We start from the raw sequence: 21628 nt of genomic DNA on the forward strand, positions 1-21628 counted from the left end.
GCAATGTTTTTGCCTTCTTAAATTCACAATAGAGGAGTCAAAGCCATACTTTGGTGAGGTAGCAGGGAGGCCTCCTCTTATTTCGGTTTTGGATGTAGCAGAAAGGGGGTTCTGTCATTGACCTTCACGCTTTGCCCAGAGAGGCCTCATCACCTCCCATGGGTAGGAGCAGCCTTGTACCCTGTCCAGGGACGCCCATTCTCAGAGCAATCGGCAAATCCAGTTGCCACTCTGCCATCTGCAGCCGGGTAGGCCCCGCCAGGAGGGGGCGTGAGAGAGCGCCTCTGAGGCCACAGGCGCAGGAAGGCACTTGTTTCTTCTTGCTTTCTGTTCATTTCAGGCTCTGGTAGCTTCTTCACCTCCACAGCAGCAGATACATTTTTCAACATTTGCAACAGTTTTCAACATTTGCAGAAAACAGCTTACTGTACCTTCCTTCCCCATAGACCCAAGGCACATCCCCTCTAAAGGGTCTGAGTTTAAATTCCCCAAGAATCCACCTCAACGTTTTAAAAAATTCCAATCTCTCCACTTTGCTCCTCCAGCCCTAGAAGTGGTTGCTACTTTTGTAACACCCTGAAACCTTTGAATTGTCTTTCTTCCCCCTTCTCATATAACTATGTAATGACTTTATACCTAGTTAATCATTCTTGATATTCACTTCTCTCTGTTGAAGTAACTGGTATGATTTCTGTCTCCTGAGTGGACCCTGGCTGATAGGGGGCTGGCATCTGAAGATATTCGGCTGCCCTTTCCCTCCCCTGCACGCACTGGGAGGCTTCCTACGGTGCAAATGTTCCTGTTAGGATGTCCTGATTGGCAGGCCTGGGGTGTACCCCTCTGCGGTGGTCTCACACTCCCCAGCCAGTCACCACTCCAGCCCCTCTTCTGATCACTGGGGTCTCATGCTCACATCCCCAGCACCCACCCTTGTACCATAGCTCACAGCCTGGGCTTCTGCTCTGCTCTTCCTCAAGACTTTCCAAACCCCCAGCCTATGTTAAGGCCCCTGGCTGTTAACAACTGGCTCTATGGGTGGGGGGAGGTGGGGGGAGTCCTGTTTTGTAGCTTTTGTCAATTTCTGTGGTGTGTGACCACTCCCACCATGGCCAATTTCACGGAACGTGGGACTGGGGAGAGATTCACATTATCACTTCATTATATAGCAGTTTCACTCTATAGGTAAAAACGGACACATAATCTCGAGGGCATGAATAATAGGAACATATAGTAAAATAATAGAAAGTGTTGAGGATGATTTATTTCCTTTGTTCTTCACCTACTTTATTGAATTGTGATTTCACCTGACTTTAATTGTTAATGGCTCTGTTTAATAACTGGGTCGCAGACGTTCTGAACACTTAACAGTTAGCTCCCACCAGCCAATAAGAGCTAGCTCTAGTATACCATGAGCCAGAGCTGCGTCCGCTGTGTCCCCACCATCCTGCGCGTCCGTGCAATCCTGGATCTATGCAGAACAAGCACAACATGAAAAACACCTCCCTGGGGTTCAGGAAATCCAGGCTGCCCTTCTATTTCATCCCATCGCCCCAGCCACACACCCTAGATACAAACCAATGATGTGGGGGACCAGCCTGCAAGGTGTACAAAGACAGATACCCCAGGACTCCAGGGATACCAGCCTCCTACCATTAGAAAGGGATCGTGAGGGGTTCTCCACCTTTGTCCAGAACTGCTTTGAGGGTTTTCCTTTTGTGAAAAGTCATCAGCTGACTTGAGAAAGAAAACGCAGAAGAGGACAAATCAGAAGAAAGGCAGAGGCAGGGGATGATTTGGAGCAGTGGAAATATCTACTCTTGGCCCTGGATCCTAGACTTTGATCAACCTTGATTAAGACCTACCAGTTCTTTTACTTCAGAGCCACGAAGTCCCCACAAGTCTCTGAAGGTCAACAGGTCTTTCCAGCAAACTTGGTGTCTGAAACCTCCCTGAGGTTTTTACCCTCCCAGGACTCAAACTCAGCAAGCAGAGTTCAGGTTCAAGTTCATTTCCCTCTCCAGCACCCACTAATATCTTTATTTCTCTCCCTTCCCATTCATTCCCCAACCTCCCCCACTTCTCAGTAGCTCAGAAAATCTCCATTTTTTTTAAGGCTGGAAACTTTGGAACTAAATCCAAGGAAACTCTTCTTTTTGGCTTTCCATTTGACTTGCCTAAATCAGTGGACAGTGAGGATTTAACTATTGAAAAGCAAAGAAAGAGAAAACACAAAGACAAAACTAGTTAATATTTCTGTGATGGCTTCTATGAGTCTCAAAGATGATAAATATTAACTACTGAGATTGTAAGGTGAAATCTTGTTTAAATTCTTGATACTTCTATAAAGAAGACCCTTGTGCTGGGCTCCCCACTGCATCAAAAGTCTTTGGTGAAATGTTAATGTATACTGGTTGTATCTCAGGGATCTCTTGATGCAAATGCTTGGCTTAATCGAAATCAAAATGGTAAAACTTTGACGAGAGTTAATACTTGAATAAGAGATATCAAGTCGTAACCTTGAATTAAACCCAGTAACAAATTAGTTGCTGATTTTGCAAGTCAGTTCAGGTCCATTAAGAGCTAATGTTTTTTTAAATTCTGTTTATTTCTTTTAGGTAATCTCTCCCCCCAATGTGGGGCTTGAACTCATGACCAAGATCAAGAGTCACATGGTCCTCCAACCAGGCGCCCCAAGACCTAATGTTTTTAAATGCTTGCATGTGCTAGGCACAGGACCAAGTGCAGCTGGCCACGGAGGTAGGCACTATTTTGCACCCATTGTACAGGTGGGGGTATGGAAGCACTACATGTACCTGCCTAAGGTCACATGGTTAGATATGGCAGAGACAGGATTCGAAACCATCCAGTCTGACGGAGGTATGCTGAGCTTATTGTCATTTTTACCAATGAGGAAATTGAGGCTCAGCACAGGGGAAGTGCCCTGAAGATGTCCCACAGCTAGGACGTGGCTGAGCTGAGATCTGACCTCTGGCACTGTCCATCTCTGACATGCTCCTTCTTAACAGCACTTCTCCGCACTCAGGAGCAATGATGGAGAGAGTCCCCAGGCACACATTACTCGAATTACACTTAACTACTGCTGAGGCTTATTATGCATTTTCATCTTCTTAGTGCTTTCTAATTAAAAAGGAGGGGAGTGGTGATCTTTTTGCTCTCTAACTTCTGTTTTCTCTGCGTGGAAAGCAGAGGGCCCCCAACGAGAACCTTTGCATAATAGAGCTTATTGTATTGCCATTAGCTGTTGAAGTGCAGTCTCCTCTGAGGTCCCTTTTTACTGGAGAGAGTTAATTAACAACACAGCCACCAATCACTTACCTGTGCTCAGTCTTGATTGCAAAGAATATGTGAACACACTAAGTCACCTTGTAGTCTCAAAGTGTGCCCCTATGGTAGCTGGCTTTAATTAATGATAATAATAGTAATAATATTAATACTATTTAACATCAATTGAGTGCTTACTAAGGACCAGGTACTCTGCTAAGTGATTTTTCTTTAATCCTCAAAAGGACTTCAATGTGAAGCAGACACTACTATTTTCCCTCTGCACCTTGCTGAGGGAAAGCCAGAGGTGAAGGTTCAAAGAATGGGACAGAGCCCCCAAGGTGCATGCCACCCCAGGCTGGTACCCTGAGCCTTGAGGGCCTCCATGTCTCAGGCAATGGGGATAATAACTCAGTTCTTGGGGCGCCTGGGTGGCTCAGTCTTTAAGCGTCTGCCTTCGGCTCAGGGCATGATCCCAGAGTCCTAGGATCGAGCCCCACATTGGGCTCCTCTGCTGGGAGACTGCTTCTTCCTCTTCCACTCCCCCTGATTGTGTTCCCCCTCTCGCTGGCTGTCTCTCTCTCTCTGTCGGATAAATAAATAAAATCTTTAAAAAAAAACTCAGTTCTTTTTATATTGAAACAGGACACCTCTTTACTCACGAAATCATGAGTCATGAAATCTATGAAATAGAAGAAAAAAAAAAAGACCTTTCCAGCAATAAACTGAAGTTACAGACCATTTGACTGTAACTAAGGAAACCATCACAAGACTCTCGAGTTTGGGAAAATGGCAGCAAAGCCCAAAGCAAGTAGCAATCCATCCTCCCAACTGGTGCCCCCATGACAGAGACTTGGACAAGGAAGAGGATGGGTGGTCTCTGAGGGGCCGTGTGCAAACTCAGCTAAGTGCTACAAGCTACCGACTCTTCTAGTTAAGGCTGGTTCTTCACAGCACAGGAAGGGCCTGGTACCACACTCAGGCGGTGTGGTCAGTGGGCACGAAACACAGATCACGGAATTAGGAGACTGCAATCAGACCCCTTTTTCAGTCTTTTATGCATGACTTCACAACCTACTTCCTCTGCCTAGAATATTCGTTTGTGCCCATCACATCCTCCTCCTCAACTTCTGAGATCCTTTTAGTCTCAGCTTTAAAGCTCCTTTTTTCACGGAAACCTCTTCTGACCCCCAGGAGAGGTGACACACGTCAGCTCCCCTGTGTCAGGGGAGCCTCTGGTGTGTATAATAATGGAATAGCTATTTGTGTAAGTGTTGATTAAATATGTTTCCAGTGCCTGATTTCAAATTCCACCTGTTATCTTTGTTCTACCTCGAGCCCAGCACAGTGCCTGACATGTAACGGACACTGATAAAAAGTGATTGTATTAATTGCTTAAGGCTGCCTTCATAAAATGCCAAAAACTGGGTCGCTTAAAACCATAGGAACTGTCTCACAGCCCTGGGGGCCAGAATCTGAAGTCAAATTGCAGGCAAGGCCATGCTCTTTCTGATGGCTGGAGGGAAGGATCCGTCCTGGCCTCTTCTGGCTTCTGTTGTTTATGGCAATCCTCTGCGTGTGTTCCCTGGCTCATAGATAATCCCTCCAGTCACTTCTCCCTGTGTGTCTTCACACTGACCTCCCTCTACGCATGCCTGTCTCTATGTTTAAATTCCTTTTTTTCTCCCCCCAAACAAAAGGTCTCACATATTTATTACTGACCCAAACTACTGGTGCAGAAACAGAGAAACAGACAAGACTTTCCCCCAATAAAACGTGTCTATTGTTCAGGTAGTAGGGATGTTTACAGAGTGTGGGGATAGGAACACGTGACTTTCATGCAGCATGAATGGAGGCCATATCATGTGGCTATCTCATGTGTGTTCCCCTCTAGACCCAGCTTTGTTCTTCTCCAACGCCTCTTCTTAGAGGTGTGCCTGATTTAATGACCAGTTTTCATCCGAATCCACTGGGGAATGGGATGATTCTGTTTCTGTTTCTTGGCCAGGAATTGTTTGACCATGAAGCCCAACGCTGTGCTTGATGTCACCATCCTGAGATCATGACCTGAGCCGAAACCGAGAATCAGACACTTAACCGATTGCGCCACCCAGGTGCCCCTGGGCTTCTGTTTTTAAAGCTAAGTTGGCGGGATGCCTGGGGGGCTCAGTCGTTATGCGTCTGCCTTTGGCTCAGGTCATGATCCCAGGGTCCTGGGATCGAGCCCCACGTTAGGCTCCCTGCTCAACGGAGAGTCTGCTTCTCCCTCTCCCATTCCCCCTGCATGTGTACCCTCTCTTGCTGTCTCTCTGTGTCAAATAAATAAATAAAATCTTTAAAAAATAAAAAAATAAAGCTAAGTTGGTTTGGCGTTCTGGAGTCCACCAGAACTTGATTCAAATCATGGCAGTGCCACACCCTAGCCAGGAGATCAAGGAGAAATGACTTAATCTGAGTCTCAAGTTACTTCAGCAGAGATGTGGAGATGATTCCTATTTCCTAAGGGGATTGAGAGGATTTAATGATATGGCTAGTCATAAGGTCTAGCACAGGGCCTGGGACGGAGGAAACACCCCATAACAGGTAGTCAGATCCCCTCCAGGTTACAGGTGGAATCAAATAGGGCAGACATGTCAGGCTTGGTTCAAATGTCAGGACTCGAATCCCGGCTCAGTTACTTACTCACTATGGGATCTCAGGCTGGTTAACTTCTTCATATCTCAGTGTCTTTACCTATAAAATGAGGATCGGTATATATGGCCACTACCCATTATCCACAATTTCCAAATCCGAACACTTCAGGGCACCAAAGAGTTTTTCCCTATAATTCTGTTGTTGACAAACCCTGACCTCCACTGACAGGAGACTGTTTCTAATCTGTGGCTATCCCACTGGGTATAAATATTCACATTGATTATGGAGTGCTGCCCCAGACCTCATGGGGGTTGTTACATTATACATAACATATGAATTGCACTACCTTTCTAAAATTTGAAAACTGTGAATTCTGAAGACCATCTGGCCTCAAGGAGTCCTGGATAAGAGACTATGGACCTGAGTGGAGAACCCAGTTCATGGGGCCAGAGGACCGATGGGAGCAGCTATGGAGAACAGTACCCAGCACACAGAAAGGACTCAGTGAGCATGAGCAGGTCCACAGGCCACAGACTCGGTACCAAACTGCAAAGGTCAAAATTGCATTCCACTGCTTTCCCGCATGACCTTTGATGAGCTACTAATGTTTCTCAGTTTCCCCACTGTGAAACGAGAATGATGACGGTGATACTAACTAAATCAATTAATATATGGAAACTACTTGGTAAATTGCCTACGTACATAATAAATACTACTAAGTGTGAGCTCCATTTATTATTATTACATTTTTATATGTAGGTGAAAATCCGTTCTTTATAAAGGACATGGCATTACAGCAAAAATCCGAAAACAAGGCCGTTGAACTTGGACTGGTATTTCAAGAATTTTACAGGGACTAGAAAGGTTACCCAGTGTATTAATCTAAGCTGACCTTTTGTGCCTTCTTTAGTCAGATCAAAGTGCTTTTCATTAAAATAGTTTTATTTTATTTTCACATAATGTTCTTGATGGATCCCCCCCAAGAGCTCTGATAAGACGAAAATAAGAGCGAAATAGTTATTTCTTGCTTTCAGCAACACCCGTTATTTCAGACAGACAGGTGAGGAGGACACTGTTGACCGGACACCCGATAAGGAGGCTGTGCTAGGGGTTTCTACTGCCTTCTGCCCCTCGTGCGGTGGTCGTGGACGGGTGCCGCTCAGGTTTCCAAGAGGGCTTGCGGTGGGGCTGGGGAACAGCATCACATGCCCCCGTTTGCGTCTCCTACCTGTGTGCTGAGACCACACTCCCCCCACGTGGCTGACAGCTGGCGACTCAGTGCCGTGGGGGTCCTGGTGCCAGCCCACGCCCGCCACCAAGTTGGGATTCCTTTAATGGGCAACCGTTGGCTTGGTCAAGACTTTCTTAGAACGGCAGTGTGAGGTTTGTCCTGCTCAATCCTTCTTTTCCCTCTCTTTGTACAGGTGCACGGTGGGCGTCGGAGTCCGAAGGCTTGCCCAGCCTAGTTGTGCTTTACCCCCTTATTGTTCAGAGACAGTTCGTCTAATCAGTATCTTCCACATCTGATCTTCTCTAATCCCATCTACGTCACCGCCACACCCTATGTTTATTTCCTAGACTCTTTGGCCTCGAAGGTTCAGGACGGTATTTAGGTTCTGTCTCTGAGATGTTCTGGCAGGCGATTTGGAAAAGGGAAGGAAGGGAGACATTAATCCCTTTGTAATGGGGATAGCTGACAATTGGGCTCAAGCAGATATGGGTTTTGCAGCAGCCAGGCTCCGAATTCCATCGTCTGATCCCCAGCTTCACGGACTCGGGTTGCTGTGACATTGGCGGCAGGAGCAGGGAGCCCCAGGTCACAGCTGCTGTGGCAGGATTTTAAGCCAAGTAGCAGCTCCTTTGCTCCCTGCTCTTACAGCTGTTCCAATAATTTCATAAGCACTTATTTCCGTGAACTGGGTTTCTCTCTGCTTCAAACACCCGAGGTGATTTCTGTTTCTTGCACCAAATGCTAACTGATACAGCAATGGATTTGCAGGTTGCAAAAATTGACTTGTTTTTTTTATACTCAGGGAAAAAAATGTCATAAAGCTGTTACCTTCTCTAACTTGGAAGTGAGACTATAGACCTACCAAGCTCAGTAACTCAAGAAGAAGGGATTATAAAAAACTAAAGGATTAGTTTGTGTTGGCTGCTCCTGGAAAGGTGTTTCAAGAAAAATTGAGCTCCATTAAGCGTTAGCCAGTGTGCAAGCAAGGCGGAAGGGAATGGAGGGTCCAGGGATGAGTAGGTCTTCACTGTGTTGGAAAGGCAGCAGCTTCTCTACCCGGTTTCCCTGAGACAGTCAGTCCTGGAGATAGTCCTTCTTTACCCGAAGATGTCTGTTTGGGTGATGGATTAAATGGCCATCTAATTTGTGCCCCAGATAGCTGGAGAGAGGACAACCGTTCAAAGACCTATTAAGTCCTACTGGTTAACGTCAAACAAAGGCATCCATCGCTGACCCAGGATGGTATTGAAGGTGTTGGCTTCCAACCCAACCCCTTCGTCTTCACCTTGTCCACCCGCAGGCTTTCCTCTCTTCCAGACTGCCGTGTGCTCCCCACCTTTCCTGTCTCTTTGAGAGTTTTTATTGCATTTGCCCTGGTCCTGCTTGCTTATTGTATATTGAGGGGCCGGGGGTGCCAGTAAATTGTCTTTCTGTTTATAGGTTACTGAACCATGAAGAGCCAAAGTCAGGCCTGAGATTCTTAACTTTGAGCTTAATTCAGAAACTGGCTGGTACTTCGGATGTCTCCCTTGGGGAAAAGTGATTCTGTTCGGTGTGTGGGAAGAAGAATACACATGGATATTTGGTGGCCCGAGAAATGTGTTGGAGAAAAATCGTTATGCATAAAAACCCATTCCCCCTTCTTCTCATGTGTTTCGATCGGGGTCCGATCAGGAAAATAAATTCCACCAGGTCTTTCATTGAGAGGGAATTTAACACGGAATTGGTTTCACAAGGGTTGGAAGAGCTGAGATGGCAAAAGGGAAGATCAGATAATGCAGAAATTAGCTGTGTCAGGAAACTGCCCTTACCTCTGTGGTTAAAGGGACAAATGGAGGAGGCCAAAGCCCGAAGCACTGGTGGCTGTGTCTTGGGAGAGCCAGGACCATGGAGGGAGGGGCTGTCCGGCAGGAGGTGGAGTAATGAAGGAAACACAGCGAGAGCTGATGGGGGGTGGGGGGTGGACATGACTGCCCAGACTTCTCTCATGCTCCTGAGCTCCTGTCTTCCACCCACACCAAGTTTACCCAAAGCCAGAGGTAAGGAAGCGTGGAAGATGGGGTTCCCTGTGATGCATATCAGGGCATGAGCCAGCCCCTCGGGGCATCAGGCTGGACTGCATTTCCCGACCTCCCTTACAGTGAGCTGTGTCACGAGATTAAGCTCTCTCCTTTGGGGGGTGAGCGGAGATCACGTGGGGCCTTTCAAAGCTTGGGGCTCCCATCAGTGGGCATACCTCCTCCCGCTCCCCAGCTGCCATAAGGGGGATTTGGAATTCACCAAGCAGACAGCGACATGCCCTAGCAGAAAGGAGAGCAATTCAGAACAACTGTGTTCCCCGTGTGTGACCAAACCCAGAGCAGAGCTACCCAATGACATGGACGATTCACCTGGAAAAGGTACAAAGGAGAGATACAAGCCATGCTCCTTAAGCCACTAGATTGTTGGGTCTCTTGGCTGTTACGGCGTAGGTCTTTATCCTAATAGAGCTGATTCTGTTCTTCATTTATCTATTTATTCATTCATTCAGACTTCAATCATCACCTGTGACGGAGGCACTCAGGTACAGGAGATAAAAATACACATAAGTCCTTGCTCTCAGGGAGGTCACTACCTCCTAGGGGAGACTGAAAAATACACAGAGAGGTACGGCACAGGGTGATAAGTATAGATAAGTGCAACACACTGGGGATGAAGAATGGACACAGCTTAGGAATTGTTCTGAAAGGACAGAGTTGACAGATGGGGACTTGGAGGTGGAGTAATGACCAGCACGACCAGTGAATGAAAACCTGCCCTGTGGCAAGATCTTTATCAGTCCTTCCAACATACGATCACTTCACTCTCACGATGCCTCTGGACACATGTGTTAAAAGTTCTGATTTTACAGGCGGAGACACAGAAATTCAGCGAATTCCAATTATTTCTCTAGAGCCACACAATTGATGGTCAAGATTGAAACCCAGGTTGGCCTGACTTTAAAACCGATGTTCTTTCCACCGTGGTACGTCCTCTCTCTCTCCAGTGAGTTTCAGTGTTGTGATAGACTTCACAGTGCACCTGCTGGATAGACGCCCTCTCGTCTGACCTGCCCTGAACATTTATCGAACACATCGCTCAAGCCCACGAGGAGAAGCTGGAAAGAAAGCATGGCGAGGAGAAGCCGCTCTCGTTCCTTGATTTATTTGTTTTATTTCTGACCAGAATAAGGTACTCGCCACCAGCATGACTGGCCTCCTTATTTCATGTCAGATTTGTTCTAAATAACTTCAGGCTGTTTCCCAAAAAAGCCAGACAAAGATTTGCCACCATGAAGGGTATTCAAAAGAAACGCTTTAGGCTCTGGCCACATTGAATAGCTCTGTCTCTGAAAGTTCCCGGGCAATTGAAAGGACAAGAGAACCACTTTCCACTGGGTCTGAAGACCCCGTTTTTACCTATCTGAAGAAGAGACGTTTGGGCTCACATTAACTCTAGAAGACATCTTCTCATGACCGAGAATACGTGACGAAGCCGACACTTTTCTCTAAATACTAGATGAATAATTGAACAAGATTACAACACTCCGTGTAGCACCCTTCTCAAAAACGTAAATGTGACTGACAGATACTAACAGGGATTTTATCTAGGTATCTGTTCGACATTATTAGAAGCAATGAGACCTGTAGTTATCCATTGGAAAGGAGCAACAGAAGCCTTTTCAAGGTCTCAAAGCCAACCCTGTCCCACTTTAAGTGATGTGAGTTGCCAGTCTCTGCCCCTTTGGCCAGTGATTTTTTTTTTTAATAAGAAAAGATATTTTGAAGGCAGACACGTTTTCAAAACAGGAAAAGGTAATATGGTCTCAGAGCAACAGGGTTATAAATTATGTCCTGTGATAGCCTAGCCATGGTGTGCCTATGAGTTCTTATGGAGAAGTCATTATTTTGCAACAAATAATGGGTAGACCATACAATGTTTTCTTCTAAGAAGTTCACAGGGTTCGGCTCGTTCTTTGTCCACAAGGAATTCACAAAAAGGAGTATGTGAAAGGCACATCGAGGCCAATTTTGCAGGGACAGAGGCTAAGACATGAAGTGATTATGTCAAAGGTTACAGAGAAAAACAGAGTTATGGGTACAGCGTCTAAATCTGCCAGGTCACGGTCCCACTAAACACCATCCATTCTCTCTGTGCCTATCAGGCATTTTTGTTACAGTTCGATGATGATCAGAATGACAAATCTAATAAAAATGGTCCACAGTCATGATTGGACATTGAACACGTTGATAAATGTACAAAATAAATCAGCTCACAAAACGACAAGAAATCAGATCTCCCACCCTCTTCTGGAACACTCCATAAAAACCAAACGAAGTCAAATCGAATCTATTCACTGGGCTTAGCTTATTCGTAGGCTCAGATACACCTAAACTAGCTTCATTGCTCCTTCAGATCCTAGGAATAAACTGGAAACTAAGAAGAAACCTTCTGTCCATGTGAAAATGTTCATCTTTTTCTGGTGTTTTGAAAGGGGCTTCAAGCCAAGTTGAGAATTTGGGGAAAAGAGATAAATCTGCCTAATTTTTTTTTTTTTTTAAGAATGAGGATACATTGAAGATATGAACTGCCAGAGGCCTGGAAGAATTTATTTTGTCACTTGTCTGTGCTGCTGGCTCACTGACTTGGTTTTCAAGGCAAGCCCAAGAATGCCAAGCACCCTGTGTGCAATGTTTCACTGTTAGGATCGTCCTTGGTAGCATATCTGAGGCCAGCTATTATCCTGGCAGTCCACATTTCCCTAAATGCATGCACTCCCAAAATGAGATGATAGGAAGAGACATAACAAACAATGTATGATATCTCCTTGTGCTGAGATGCTCAAAATTTTCTAATTTTCACTGGGTGTCCTTCCGGTACATGTCTTCATTTCACACCCAGCCAGAGGAAGCAGAGAAGAGGGAAGGAAGCCTGGAGCTAGTGTGGCTCCCAGCAGGCAGGTGCCTTACTGTCTATCCCTCCTTACTGTTGGCTTGTCCCCCTGGCATGCTGCCATCAGGGGAAGAACTGTTCCATCCCATCATCAAGCCCTCTTTTTTCCTCCCCTCTTTTCTCCTCCTTCCTCATCTGCTTCTCTCCTTCCCTTTCTGCCTCATCAGCTCTTGCAACTCCCCAAACATGGCCGACATGCTCTCCACCTCCCTCCACCCACATGGTGGTCTGGGGAATGTCTCCCACGCCCTGGGTTGCCCTCTACTTCCTCCCCCAAGTGGTTTTTGTTTATCTACACCAGTGGCCATCTTTTTTAAATACATTTTTTAAAAGATTTTATTTATTTATTTGAGAGAGAGAGAGAGTAGTACGAGGGAGGAGGGGCAGAGAGAGAGAGAGATAAGAAGACTCCCCACTGATCAAGGAGCCCAATGCAGGACTCAATCCCAGGACCCTGGGATCATGACCTGAGCCAAAGGTGGACACTTAACCTACTGAGCCACCCAGGCACCCACACCAGTGGCCATCTTATCAACAAAGAAAAAATTAAGCCAGAGCTGCCAAAATACTCTGGAGGCCTGAGCATAGCTGTGTCTGAGATATAATGTCCTCAGTGTAGTGTGTGGACTCTTCCAGTGCTGGTAACTGAGGCCATATCCATGCCGGCCAACATGCTACCGAAAACAGCGACTTGCCCCTCTCTGGAAGTAGAGAAAGCGAGCAGATGGGGACTTCCATTTCCTTCCTCTGATCTTTCATTATTTCTTCAACCTGTTTTCCAACCTTCAGAAGGTGGGGCAGGGCTGTCAGGTGGGCTGAAGAGGGAGGGAGCCTCACAGCTCCAAGACAGCCTGCCACTCTTGGCACCCATGGCCTCTCCCTTCTTGATTCTAGACCTCCACGCAAGGATCTTGCAAGCCCTTGCTTCACCAAACCTCCTTCTCCACTCAAAGAAGAAAGGGAACAATTTTGGTCAGACCAAGAGCAAGCAGCCAAGGTTGCGGGCCCCACATTAGACTGCACTGAGCCCAGTTTTATTAGTTTGCTCTGATTCCTAACACCTTTTTGTGTACTAAGATGGTGAAAGAATGGGGTCCCTCAGGGATGAGCATTAACACCTGTCCCTTCTAGCATCTTCCTAAAGGACGAGGAGACACATAAGATACTACCCTTGATCTTAGCCAAAAGGGTGAGAAGCGATCGGGCCAGGAGACAATTAAGACAGAAAGGTCTGAGATTTCCAATGGCTGGTCATACATCAGGGTTCTAAGGAACCAAATAAAAAGAGGGGGGTCACAGAAGGGCTTACGAGTCTGCAAACCAAAACAGAGGAGTTTGCAGTGATTTTTTTGAACAGGGCTAAGTGTGGAGTAAATGTTTCAGGACAAGAATAATCCAAATTGGAAATATGAATGAAGAGCCAGAGCTATTGGTGGAAACGAGCTTTACAAAGGCGGCTGAGTTGAGACATAAAGCCAATTCCTCACAGAAAGCAAGGTTGCTAGTATCACTGATTAATCCTAATAGGTTGCTTGTTTATTTTGGGGAGTTATCCGCATATGTTATCTACATATGTTATATCATCTGTAAACAAGGATCACGTTATTTCTCCCTTTCCAATCTTTATGCCACTTCTCTCCCTCGCCTCATTGCACTGGATAATACCTTCAGCATAATGGTGAATGGAAGTGGTGAGAATGGAAGCTAATGTCTGATTCCTGATCTCATGAGGAACATTTTCAATATTGCACCATTAACTATGAGATTTTCTGTACAGTATTTATAGATAACCTTTATCGCATTAAGGAAGATTTCCTCTATTTCTATTTTGCTTAGAGTTTCTATCATGAATGAATGTGAATCATACCGCATACATCATGCACTTATTAAATAATCACGTGGCTTGCCCTGTTTTACCATTTTGGGGGGAATTGTGTCATGTGATTTTCTATGTGAAACTAACCTTGCATTCCTGAAATAATCCCAACTTAGCTGTGATGTATGATCCTTTTTATATGTCACTAGCTTCTAGTTGTTAACATTTTGTTTAGGACTTTTGCACCTAAGTTGGTGAGAGAGAGGGAAAAGAGGTTTTTCTTCTGATGTCCTTGTTCAATATGGCTATTAAAGGTATGCTAAGCTCATAAAACAGATTGGGAACAGGTCGGAAAGTTACCTTCTTTGCCTATGTTTTGGGCATGCAGGAAGTTAGCTCATTTCTCTGCAGTCCCTTTTTCTCTGGTTTATTGACTGTTCCAGTCCTGACTCCCTTCCCGGCCCTCAATTTCAATTTCATGTATTCCCCTTCTGCAAGCCTCTGATCTCTGCACTCTGCCACCATCATCTTATGCTCTGAGGGGAAAAGTGGTGGTAAACTTGCAGCTCACTTTAATTTGTTCTTTTAATGTCTTGGCCCCTCAAAACCCAGCTGCGTTGGTTGTTCTATGACACCTTCAATAGCTTTTTAAAATCCAGATTTTAGGGGCGCCTGGGTGGCTCAGTTGCTAAGTGTCTGCTTTCGGCTCAGGGTGTGATCCTAGGGTCCTGGGATCAAGCCCTGCATCAGGCTCCCTGCTCCGCTAGGAGCCTGCTTCTTCCTCTCCCACTCCCCCTGCTTGTGTTCCCTCTCTCGCTGGCTGTCTCTCTCTCTGCCAAATAAATAAATAAAATCTTTGGAAAAAATAAAAAATAAAATAAAATCCAGATTTTACATTTTTTGGTGCCATTTATCATAACCAAAAGAGGAAATACAATCCTCATCTTTAGGATTGATGTCAGATTGAGAGGTGATTCCATCTGACATCAACCCTGAAGAAGATAGTAACACAAAGGGCTAGCTAACACTGAATTAACATTATTATTTGCACTGATTTCTGAGTCCTTTTTTTTCCTCTTTCTTAATGACTTTGTAGTCACTATTTTACCCAAATGTAAAAAAGACTGACCTTCTGCTTTCTCCTGTGCTTGGATATAATAGGTGCTCAGTCACTCAGTTAATATTTGCTGAAAAGATTAATTGAAGCGATTTGATTCAACATGTTGAATTCAATGTGGTTTATTTAATTCCATTGATTCCAAAATAATGGTGATTTCCATCAGCAGTTTTAGGTCACGACCTCCTCAGCCACTTTTCCATTAAGTCAGATGTAATCTCACTCAGTGAAACAATCTTGAGATGCCAACAACCTTTCCCACTGCTATCCCAAACGAAGTGGAAAGAAACCTAGTGCTTCTAAAGGAAATCATGGAGTTGACTATCTCTAAGGCAGAATCATAGCCCTGTTAAAAGAGAAATAATTTTCCCTTGCTGTGATTTTATATTGCATAGTCTTTAAGAAGAACTAAATCTTCGTGGTTGGATAATAAGTTTCATAGCCTGGACAAAGGGACCTAACAGAGCATAACTGAAAAGGACACTTGGAGAGAAGGATCTAGTCTTACTCTTGCCCACACAGTGGAGTCTATTCTCACTCCCAGTGCCTGTGAAGTATTATCAATCATCTGGCTGGAGCTCAGGAAATGTCTCAGAACCTGGAGACTAAGACCAGAGTAATCTATGAGGGTGGAAGATGAGATCTCTTTTGTGGAAGGGGTGGGCTTTCCCAAAGCAGGTGATGGGATTGTCAGATGGCAAGGGCATAGCAGTTTATACAATACCGTCCTGAGGGCAAAGGAAAGATCAGGTCCAACTTCAGGGGCAGTTCAAGATTTTAGAGGGCTTCACATATAATATTTGAGAGTCATTGCTAGAAAATTAATACATAACTGAAGACACAAGAATTATAGTTTCGAAGGTGATCATTTATTTAGAACGTGGAGAGAAATTACATCAAATTACTGATTTTAAAAGCGTTACTACATCTGCAGTAAATAACATAGTATTTTGATTGTTTGACACCCCTCTCGAGTAGTGTTTACCCACAGCTTTTGGCTACATACCTGGGATGATTTTTAAATATTTCCTTTAGAGAGAAAAGGAGGTAGTCCAGCCTTTCTTTTAACATGTTAAAGTAAAAGTTATTTTTTACTATGGAGAGTTTAGGAAATCTCCTTCAGCTCCAGCATTACTTTTGGTAATGTCATGTGCTGATTTTCAAGTTGTCAATTCCTGAAAAACCAGTATCTACTTTCTCTCTTTTCTCTACAAGCTGTTACGTTTGGAAGAATTTTCCAGGCTAGTATCTGACTCTGTGCATTTCGTGTCTTTATGTCTTTCCCCCACCTCCCTACATACTTGTGGTTCTGGACCCATATGAGACCTTCTCACGATCTTGAGCCGTACTCCTTTGGGTGACAGTGCTGAACGAGTCCGCGTATTCTGAGAAGCCGTCCCAAGACAGAATAGCTACTAGTAACCATAGTGGACAGTGAGAGTGTATAGCAGTATATAGTGAGAGCAAGCACATGGATATTTTACATGGAAACACAAATGTCTGTGAGCACTCTAACGGCCCTGAATCTGAGGGAATGTGTGACGGAGAATAAAATGGAATGGCAATAGCAGGCGGTTCTTAATTGCACGTAATGAAAATATCTCACTTCCGCCATTTGTACAAAAACCTATAAGCCCTTGAACACGTTGCTAGGCCTCCCCCTCGGGCCTTGCGGGGGCTCATCCAGGAACTCAAGCTTCAGTAGCTTCTTGCACATACACCCCTGCCAGGACGCACTCTCTTTGTCTCCATCTTCCTTTGTTTGAGTTCAAGTTCTAAATTAGCTGGAACTGTATTGTGTTTCTTTTCTGAAAATGTCCTCCCTCGTTCAGCTAAGAACTTTACCTGGGCCCATGTATTCGTCTTGTGGAGATGGAGGGATAGACTTAGGAAAGGAATGAGGGATTTTTCCTCCCAATGAGCTTTCAGCTCATCAGGAGAACTGCCCCACCGAAATGCCAGTGGAGGATGACTTTGTGGACTCCTGCGTCCTGTAGGAGGGTCCCAGAGGGCATTGGTGGGTCACACCTCTCTACAAAGCAGGGTTCCCAGGTGGATTTGGAAGGTAGTAAGTCTATCATCAGGAGAACCCCTTCTTCATCCCATCCCCACACAGTTGCCCCACATCTACCATTTGGCCCTCGTGGTGTAGCCAAGGCAAGGAACTCGGATTCTGAAGCCATTTGGCAAGGAGGGGAAAAAAATGGAGCTATGGTCACGGTCTGCAAAAACCCTACAATTTTTTTGTTTGGGTCATTTTTATGGTTAAAACATAAACTGAAGACTGCTTCCACAAAATGCATCCTGGCCAGTGAGCCTTTGACCCCCTCCATCTTGAATACAATTGCTTCCTCTGCTAGCCAGCATGGAGGGTGGAGGACATCCGCTACTGACTGGACCCCAGTCTGCCCAGAAGATGGAGATTGGCTGCTGTCCCTGTGACACAAGTTGGGGTCAAGTGGACATGGGAACTGAGGAGTTAAGATAACCCAGACACAAGGGTCTAACGGAACAATGTGTCCCTGTTCTCGATCTTAGGCTGAGGAATTTACCAATGCTGCATTGGACGAAGACCAGGTCCTTCCCCTGGTTACAAAGGCCCATTCTCACTGGGGAAAAAGGAGCTTGCATGTGCCCTCCTGGAATTCTATGAAAGCAAATGCTATGCTTTTTTGCTTGTGTGTGTGTGTGTGCGCTCACGCGTGCATGCCCGTGCGTGCCCATTTGTGCACCTGCGCATACATGACAAACGTTTGAAAAATGCTTTATGGTCTCATACTGGGTCAGTTACTTGGACATGTCCCCTGATTCTGAGGTTCATAGTTATTCTACTCCACAGCTGGCTGTCTCATTAAAGAGATTCTCTAGACTAGCAGAAAATAATAGCCTTCTAGAACCACTGAGCTATGCAGACTATGTGATGAGTTGAAATAAAATATACCATCATAGGAATACTTAATAGTTATTAAATGCTATTGACACAAATGAATGATAGAATACTAGAGCCAGCAGAAACCTTACAATGAATCACAGAACCAACTAATATTTATTGAGTACCCATTGTGTGCCGTGCATTCTCCCACGCACAAGGGGTATAAAAATGAACGAGCTACGCAGATTATTTGCCCTCATGGAGTTTACATTCTAGGAGAGGAAGCATATGAACAAGTAAGTTAATAAGATAAATTATGCTGATTGCGAGTGTTGTGATGGAAATAAACTAGGTGTATGACAGAGAGACACTGGAAGGGGTGGGGATCTTCTTCAGGTAAGGCGGTCAGGGGAAGCTTCCATGCTCAATACCTTCCATTTGCCCCTACAGAGTCTCCTGTCTGCCCTTCCTCACAAGCTCTGAGGCCCTGGAAGTTAATCACTCAGTTCTTATGATGCTGCAAATCCAGTGATACCTGAAGTGTCTGGGGGCAGATAGGGATGCATTAGGAAGGCCCTGGGGAACCCCAACAGGAGAACCACCATGAAGATCCATAGGCTTGGGGGTGAGGCCACCCACATGGTACCTACCAATTCCTTGGGGACCTGCTAGTCGACTGGTAGCAGCATGTGAGATAATTTTATCCCACATAAATGCCCCTGGAAGTATCCACACTGGAGGAAGCTATCAACAATTAGATAGACCAGATTATCTGTCCTGCAGATGTCAGCCAGGCTCTTTTCCAATCTATGCTAGCGTTTGCATCGAGGGCCACGAACAGAGTGGCCCTGATGGCAGAGCTGGAGATAGCACGTAGCTCAAACCTGGGACTTCCTGACTCAGCCTCATTCAGCTAGCGTCCCAGCTGAGAGCCCAGCCTCTCAATGGGAGGAGCCAACATTGATCCCTGACTTGGGACCATTCCTTTGGGGGACCTGCCAGGCAGTAGACTAATTTTATTAGGGCCTTTACATGGTGGAGAGAGTAACACTTGTTTTCACAGTATTAGATACATATTCCAGATATGGACTGGCCTTCCTTTCCTGCAACAACTCTGCCGGCCCTGCCTTTCAGGCATTTCCAGAACTACTTTTCCCTCTTGTTGGCATTCCTCACACTGCCTATGCCAGCAAAGGAAGTGAGGCAGCGAGAACTTACAGTCAAGACATTGTGTTTGATCTTTGTACGGATCACAACCCCATGATCTAGACACTACTGTTATCCACGGACATGAAGATTGGGAGTGTAAGAAGCTTGCCGCACCAAGTCAGCTAGCTTGTGGCAGGACTGGGACTAAACTCTAGGCTTTCTGGCCAAGTCTGTGCTTAAAAAACAAACAAACCCACAAACACTGTGCTTCTTTGGATAAATGACTGCTTCCAGGATGGGGGAAAGGAAAATACAAGATGAGCCAGAAACTTCTTAGAGTGTTAGAAAATAAGGAATTGCCTCTCCCCTCACCAAAAAATAAAAAAAAAAAAAAAAAAAAACAAAAAAAAAGAAAGAAAGAAGGGAGGGAAGGAGGGAAAAAGGAGGATAGGAAAGAAGGAGGGAGAGAGGGAGGGAGGGAGGAAAACAGGGGAGCTTGTCAAAAGAAATATAAGCAAACCTAAAAAAGCTCTCAGTGGTCAAAGCTGGAACAATTTGAACAACAAAATCAATAACAGTAATGTTGGATTATAACCCACAGAATAAAACAAAACTCCACGAATCCATACTGATGGACAGTTGACCCTTGAACAATGTGTGTTTGAACTGTGTGGGTCTACTTATAAGCAGATTTTTTTCAACAGATACAACACAGTACAGTAGATGTATTTTCTCTTCCTTGCCTCCTTGTGATTTTCTTAAATTATGTTCTTTTTCTCTAGCTTACTTTAAGAATATAGTATATAACAGTTATACAAAATTTATCTTAATCAACTATGTTATTGGTAACACTTCTGGTCAATGGAAGGCTATTAGTTAAATTTTGGGGGAGCCAAAAGTTATACGTGGATTTTCAACTGTGCAGGTGGTCAGCCCCCGAACCCCTGTGTTGTGCAAGGGTCAACTGTATAAATAATTGATTGAATAAATAAATACCTGGTGGAAAAGGGATAAATCTTTCTTAGAGAAGAATTACAAGTAATGTATGTAGATTCTCCCTCCCCTGAGAGGTGGGACTTCATCCCTCTCCCCTCAAGTTCGGGCTGCACTTAAAAAGCAGCTTATAGAAAGAGGAACACACTAACTCGACAAGTAGAGAAACCAAGGGACCAGGGTTAACATCACCGGTAATAAGTCACATTGATATCTTGCCTTGTGTCATATAGTGTAGTGAGAAGGGCACAGCAACTGTATATTTTTCCCAAAAACTCTCAACCGCAGTCCGATCGTGAGAAAACATCAAACAAATCCAACCTGAGGGACATTCTGCAAAATATCTGACCGGCACTCTTCCACATTGTCAAGGTCACGGGGACACACGGAAAGATTGAGAAACTCCGGTGACATATGGCTAAGTGCACTGTGATGTCCTGAACTGGATACTGTAACACTTACTGTGGGGCACTAAGTAGGAAAATTGGCAGAGTACAGTCTAGTTGAAAGTACTGTACCAAGGTGAACGTCTTAGTCTGGACAAATATAACACGGTTATGGGTTATATCGACACTGGAAAAGCTGAGCAAAAGGTATATGGGAATTCTCTGTATCAACTCTGCAGCTTTTCTGTACATCGAAAATTATTGCAAAGAAAAAAGTTTTTGCAAAAATTAAGAAAACACAAAAAGCAAGACCACTGTACCAGGTCACCTCTGCGTCACAGCACTGCACAGAATTTCCCTGGGCACTCTCCACTTGGGAATGTTTAGCCAGGGGCCGGAGAAAGTTTACCTCTCCGGCCCATTAATAGACAAAGTAAAGAAATGATAAAAAAAAGAAACATACAAAGCTGATTAAATGCTCCAGTTTATAAAGCTTCCTCTGAAGAACCTGTACTGTTAACAGCTGTGCACAATTTAATAAATCAGTGACACTACCGTCAGCTGCCAGTTCCGTTGTGGAATTTTTCTCTAAGTCGCCATAAAACCACAGGTCCTACATCTTTTGCTAAAACCTCCAACTTGACCAGGAAAACAGAACGTACCATCCCTGGTGAACAGTCACGGGGAATAAATCATTTGAGGCAATCAGAAGCTCCATTATGCATTTGCCTGAAAAAATCAGCCTCTTGGGGCCCCTGGGTAGTGCAGTCGTTAGGCGGCTGCCTTCGGCTCAGGGCGTGATCCCGGCGTTCCGGGATCGAGCCCCACATCAGGCTCCTCCGCTGGGAGCCTGCTTCTTCCTCTCCCTCTCCCCCTGCTTGTGTTCCCTCTCGCCGGCTGTCTCTCTGTCACATAAATAAATAAAAAATCTTTAAAAAAAAAATCGGCCTCTTTGGTGAATATTTCTGATGCCTTTCTCAGGTCTGTTTCCGCTGCAACTCATCATTCCGGTGAATCAATAGAGACGGCAAATGGAGACAGCAAACAAAGGAGGCGAAGTGTGATGACTGGGGAGTAAAATCAAGGGCAGTGTCTTCTCCAACACAGGAGGACTTTCGTCACGAGTTGCAGTGGGACCCACACCTCTTCATTGCAGTTGGCATTTAATAACTGCATA

This window comes from Ursus americanus, chromosome 28 (assembly GCF_024610735.1).
Source record: "Ursus americanus isolate L20-20 chromosome 28, mUrsAme1.1.p, whole genome shotgun sequence".
Lineage (NCBI taxonomy): Eukaryota > Metazoa > Chordata > Mammalia > Carnivora > Ursidae > Ursus > Ursus americanus.